The 6,000-nt window shown below is 45.7% G+C and overlaps 1 long non-coding RNA gene across 1 annotated transcript in view; it reads left to right on the forward strand.

Moving 5' to 3' along the window:
• Positions 1–3,997, forward strand: part of LOC119932526 — a 48,457-nt gene extending 44,460 nt beyond the window's left edge. The window contains exon 3 of the long non-coding RNA XR_005452331.1: positions 2,689–3,997. This is a non-coding gene — a long non-coding RNA (uncharacterized LOC119932526). The remainder of the gene's footprint in view (positions 1–2,688) is intronic.
• Positions 3,998–6,000: the final 2,003 nt, after the last annotated feature.

Below are 6,000 nucleotides of genomic sequence, written 5' to 3' on the forward strand. Positions count from 1 at the left end.
TGAGCCTGCTGTTGGGTAGGGACCGTCTCTATATGTTACCAACTTGTACTTCCCAAGCGCTTAGTACAGTGCTCTGCACACAGTAAGCACTCAATAAGTACGATTGAATGAATGAATTACTATTACTAAAAACCATCATTATTATTGTTGAGGTACACATGATTATTCTGATTAATTTTATTACTGTTTGGATTTGGTGGTTCTCAGCCATGCAGAATGCCTTCTCCATATCCCCACACTCTTAATCCCCATTTTTTTGCATTTTTGATCCTCCTGCTTTCGTGAACTCTTTTAGCTTCCCCTGACCTCAGCTACTTTTTCCGGCTGGCTTTCCTTGAGCTCCCGTTTTCCCACTCTCCACTTCCTCTTCCCCTAGAATCCCTCCTTCTTCCTCCCCAAATCCCACAATGCACAACCCACTTCCCACCAGGAAGGAAGAAGCAGACTACTCAACTTTGACTCGACAGATTCATTCATCTGTCTCTGAAGCGTGCTCACCTAGGAGGCCTGCTAAAGCCAAAGGGTGAAATCCCCCATCTTAAAGAGCCACCAATCTATGGGGGTTGGTTTGCTCTTAAATGACCTCACTTTCTGTCTGTGCTCAGCACTGAATGGTCTGCCTCTGGCTCGTCGAGTGAGGGCATGATTGTGAGAGGCAAATTTACCGATTGGTAAAAGGCAAGAAGGGTTAATGGAGTGTCCTCACATCTGCGTCCCGTGGAGAGTCCTTGTTCTCAGACTGTCCTCCCTCTTAGAACCCACACCCAACATAAGCACCGTTTCCTAAAGACGACCGAACTTGAAGAGGTGCCATTTTCCCACGCATCCCAAGCTCCCGACCCCTTTAAAAGCTCTTGGCTCTTCTCTGCATTTTCAAGGCCCGTCCTTTGCGGTACTGATGGAGATGGGTCCATTGGGAGGGTGAAGCCCAGCAATTATCCTTCAGGCCGCGCCGGGTATCGAGAGAAGAGAGAAGGCTCTCCTGTTCCCTTTCTCGGCTGTTCTTTCACAAACAGAGCTCTTTACTCGGCTTTGAGCGGAACAGCTGAGCACCAAGCCATTATGTTCAGGTTGTGTGCACTTCACTGTTCTCACCTGGTAGGGAAAATTAAGTTCTTCTTTCAAACAAGAGGAAAAGATCATTGTTTATTTACGCCGCTGCCCCTGGCATACCACTGAGTGTGCCTATCACCCGAGTTCCTGCCTCACTTGTCTAACTAAGGACTGGGCATCCCAGGCTTAGCGTTTCACACGTCTCAAAGAGAGGAGGATCTGTACTGTGCTCTTACTCTGGTGACGCTGAAAGGGAAAACATCCAAGAGGTCATAGACTGTACACTGAAACTGGGATTTGAGATTTTCGTTGGCTGGAAACTGGAGCAGTAAGCTAGATGCTCAGGGATCAGTCAGATAATAATAATAATCATAGTGACATTTATTAAGTGCTTACTATGCGCAGAGCAGTAAGCCAAATGCTCAGGGATCAGTCAGATAATAATAATAATGACATTTATTAAGCGCTTACTTTGTGCAAAGCACTGTTCTAAGTGCTGGGGAGGTTACAAGGTGATCAAGTTGTCCTAAGGGGGGCTCACAGTCTTAATCCCCATTTTACAGATGGGGGAACTGAGGCCCAGAGAAGTGAAGTGACTTGTACAAAGTCACACAGCTGACAATTGGCAGAGCCGGGATTTGAACCCATGACTTCTGACTCCAAAGCCCCTGCACTTTCCACTGTGCCTCGCTGCTTCTCTTGAAATAATAATGATGACATTTATTAAGTGCTTACTATGTGCAAAGCACTGTCCTAAGCACTGGGGAGGATACAAGGTGATCAGGTTGTCCCACTTGAAGCTCACAGTCTTCATCCCCATTTTACAGGTGAGGCAACTGAGGCTTAGAGAAGTTAAGTGACTTGCCCACAGTCACACAACTGACAATTGGCCGAGCTGGGATTTGAACCCGTGACCTCTGACTCTAAAGCCTGGGCTCTTTCCACTGAGCCACACTGCTTCTGCTTCTCAGATGGGGAAGGAGCCTCTCTCCCACCTCCCCTCCTTCCCCGGGACCAACAGAGAGGATTCAGGGACCTCATTTCTGGTATCCACGGCGACACCCACCTTGAACACCTTGGAATTGGAAAGCGGGAGTGCCCCTTTCCACAGCAAGAGTGAAGACAACTTGTGGGCAGGACAAAGTCTTCCAAGTCTGCTATATTATACTCTCCCAAGTGCTTAATACAGTGCTCTGCACACTGTAAGGGCTCAATGAATTTGATTAATTGATGAATTGATTGCATTAAATGTATTTAGTAAGATTATAGAAGTGTATTTTCATTGCTAACAGGGCTCTGCGCAGACTAAGGGCTCAATAAATACTACCGATTGATTGACTACAGCTCACCACACATCCTAGGGTCAGGAGCACGGAGAAGGCAGTCATCCCTTTCATATAAAACATTCACAGCAGGTGGCAACCCTGGTCCCCACCCCAGATGCCCACCGACCCAATTTCCATCACGATACCCAAGAGGAAACTGGGCACATGGCAGACTTAAAAGCCGTCTTTGAAAAGGGGTCAAGGGAGAGCTAGGTTACCGAGTGACTCAATCAGGTCATCCCGGGGAGAAGATGTTTTTTGGTGAATCACGTTTGCTGATTACTTTTTCTTTCTTTTTCTTTTCTGCCAGTCACCTAGGCATCAGCAAGTGTCCTCAGAGGGAAGAGAGGAGGAGAGATAATGCCAAATATCACAGTCTGGGAGAGGGGCATTTGAACAGCCACCAGCATCCAGAACCAGTTTTCCTTCCTTAAAGAGAGAGCGAAGAGTCGCCCCTGACTTCATTGTTGTGTTCTTTTTTTTGAATTTTCTGCCTGAATTTACCATCGGCACAACCCTCCCTCCCTCCACCGCCCCCCATTTCCAAAAGGTGTAGAGAAGACGTGCCATATGTGGATTCCCTCTGCCGATATGTTTCCCAAAGCCCCCATAAACTGACATTAATTGTTTTGACTGCACGCATCCACTCATGACAGCCTGCTGCTCGCTCCTCTCCGGTCAGACTCTGAATGCACGGGCTCATCAGCCTCACCCGCACCGCCCGGAGTTGGAAAACTCTGCAGCAGACCGGAGAAGAAGGGAAGAGAGGAGCGTTTTTCCGGAGAGAGGCGCGCTCTGAATATTTAGCAGATCACTGCCCGAGAGGAGACGTCCCAGCCACGGCGGGTTATTAAAATTAAAAACTGTTTGGTTTGCCTCTTCATTACAGGCAGGCTGTGTTGGAACACATTATCTTCGACGTCGTCTCTGTCGATAGGCGAGTTGTTGACCTACACGAGGCAGACGCACAAATCCATGCAGTACCTTTCTCCTTCCAATAAAGCCATGGAAATCTGATGGACTTGCTGGATAATATTAAAACTCGAGAAAAAAGCTTTATGAAAGCGACTCCAGAACACTATCAAATTATTAGTATGCTTTTTCATAATACAGACGGTTTCACATTTTATTGAGAGAGAGAGAGAGAGAGTTTTCCTCCAGCCCTCTTGGGAATGATTTTATTGAAAGTATCAGCATGAGAAAGATGCCTGCATCATTTCTTCAGTGCCAGGGGTGAGAATCTTTGACTGGCTTGTTGTAATGTGAACATATAAAAATTCACTCAGTGTTCAGACCCTGCCTTTTATTTAATGGATAATCCAGCTGGATCCACTCTGATTCTTTACATTACTGCTTGCCGGTATTAAGCGTCTGCTCTAGCTACTTTACATTTTCCCGATCACAGATCCCGAATCGAAGAAACTTATTGCCGTCGGGTGAAAGCGCCCTGGAGTTTCTGCATGGGGAGCTGACAGGTATTCGTGTTTTACTGGGAGTAATGTTGGTGGGGTTAACTAATCCGAAATCTCTTGTTTGAAATGATGCCGTGCCTTCATTAAACAACCAGAACTCCGTCTCTACCTCTTTTTCTTTGACAACAGAGATAGACACCTTTTTTTCTTCCCGGTTTAAAGCGTTCCAAAAGCCCAAACCTCTGCTGGGTAAACAAGAGGTTCAATCCAGTGGACCAACTCCAAAGTAGCTGGACGAACAGGCCCCGTTCATCGGTTTGACAAACCAATAAGTCAGGTTGCATCGTGCTTGGAAAGCCATTGTACTGTATTAGAACTCGGCGGGGATTTAATTTCCACTCCTGGGGCTCTCCATCGTTCTGTTCCTTCCAGCTTCCTGAAATTCAAATTTAGAGACCATTATGAGGAAATATCTGTCACAGATGGATGGAGTCTCCCGTTGTAAACGATGGATGAGCTCAGTCCAGTCACGGAGACAGAGATTTTGGGATAGAGAATCTGCGGGAAGGAATTGATTATGGTGCTACTGGTTTGGCCTACAACAACCACCCTCCCTCCTCCTTGCTGGTCTCCAGTATATTTGTTAGAAAGGGGTAGCTTGCTCTCAACATAAGGACACAGAATCCAGTGCAGTGGTCTTTCCAGGGTTTGTTTTGCTCCAAGGCAGTTGTGAATGAGTCTTGGGGGATTTGGGGATGGCTCTGAGCAAATAACATGGTGGAGGAGATCTTTGGGCCCAGGGTGGGATTTAAATGTAGAGTGGAAGCTCCCTGATGGCAAGGTTTGTATCTTCTGACTTCCCCAACTAATTTCCCCTCATTTCCCCTACTCCCTTTCCCTTTTGAGTCACCTATTCACTTCCGTTGTGGGCAGGGATTGTCTCTCTTCATTGCTGAATTGTACTTTCCAAGCGCTTAGTACAGTGCTCTGCACACAGTAAGTGCTCAATAAATGCGACTGAATGAATGAATGAATGATCTGTACCCTTTAAGCATTTGATATTTACCCCATCCTCAGTCCTACAGCATTTATGTTCATAACTGTAACTTATTTTAATGTCTGTCTCCCCTTCTAGATTGTAAGCTCCTTGGAATGTGTCTATTAACTCTTTTGTATTGTACTCCCCCAAGTGCTTAGTACAGTGCTCCAGACACAGTAAATGCTCAATAAATACCATTGATTGAATGATAGACAGACTCTCTTGTGCTTGTCCCCAGCACTTAGTACAGTGCTCTGCACACAGCACGTGCTCAGAAAATACTTGTAAAACATGGGGTAGATAAATAATGTCCTGCCCACAAAACCCCCAGTCCATGATCCTGGTGAGATTTTGTTGGACTGATATGCTTCCTGTGGTCCTTTATAATCCGACCTTTACTCTCTGACATTGTGCAATGCCTGATGACCTCCTTAAGGTGATGAATCTTAGAAGGAATGGAACTATGGTGAGTTTGAAAGGGGAATGAGTTCTAGGAAAGGAAAAGGTTGTGAGCCTGGAATTGCCCACAACACTTAAGTATATATCGGTAATTTTATTTATTTGTATCAATGTCTGTCTCACCCCTTTTGACTGTAAGATCATTTGGGGCAGGGAATGTGACTGTTTATTGTTATATTGTACTTTCCCAAGCACTTAGTAGAGTGCTTTGCACACAGTAAGCACTCAATAAATATGAATGAATGAATGAGAAATGTGAGAGTCAAGTGTAAATGCACAATAAGAGATTCATTTGGGAGGAATGGAAAATGCTTAACTGAGGGTGGGAGGTAGCCAGCAAAGAGAGTAGGTATTTATGAAGGAGAAACCTGGTGGGAATCTTTGAAGCCATCAGGTTTTTGCTTCAGGCAGCGGGAAATGGGAAACTCTCAAAGGTGAGACCTGTACTGAACTGGGTTTTCGAAAGATGACCCTGAAGAGGGGGGAAGCTGGAAGAACCAATGAGAAAGCTGATATGGTAGTTGAGAGGAAAGCTACTAAATCAATTCAAGGCCGGTAAAGATAGTCCTGTTGTCTCCTTTCTCTGGTGGCCAAGACGCATAATTCATCTCTTTTCCGGTCTAGAATCATATGACGAAGGAGACAAGGGGCTTCCGATCTGTCTTCTGGAATTCAGTTTGATTCCTTAACCCATATGCACATCGGACTGAGA

The sequence above is a fragment of the Tachyglossus aculeatus genome, chromosome 9 (assembly GCF_015852505.1).
Source record: "Tachyglossus aculeatus isolate mTacAcu1 chromosome 9, mTacAcu1.pri, whole genome shotgun sequence".
NCBI classification, from domain to species: Eukaryota; Metazoa; Chordata; class Mammalia; order Monotremata; family Tachyglossidae; genus Tachyglossus; species Tachyglossus aculeatus.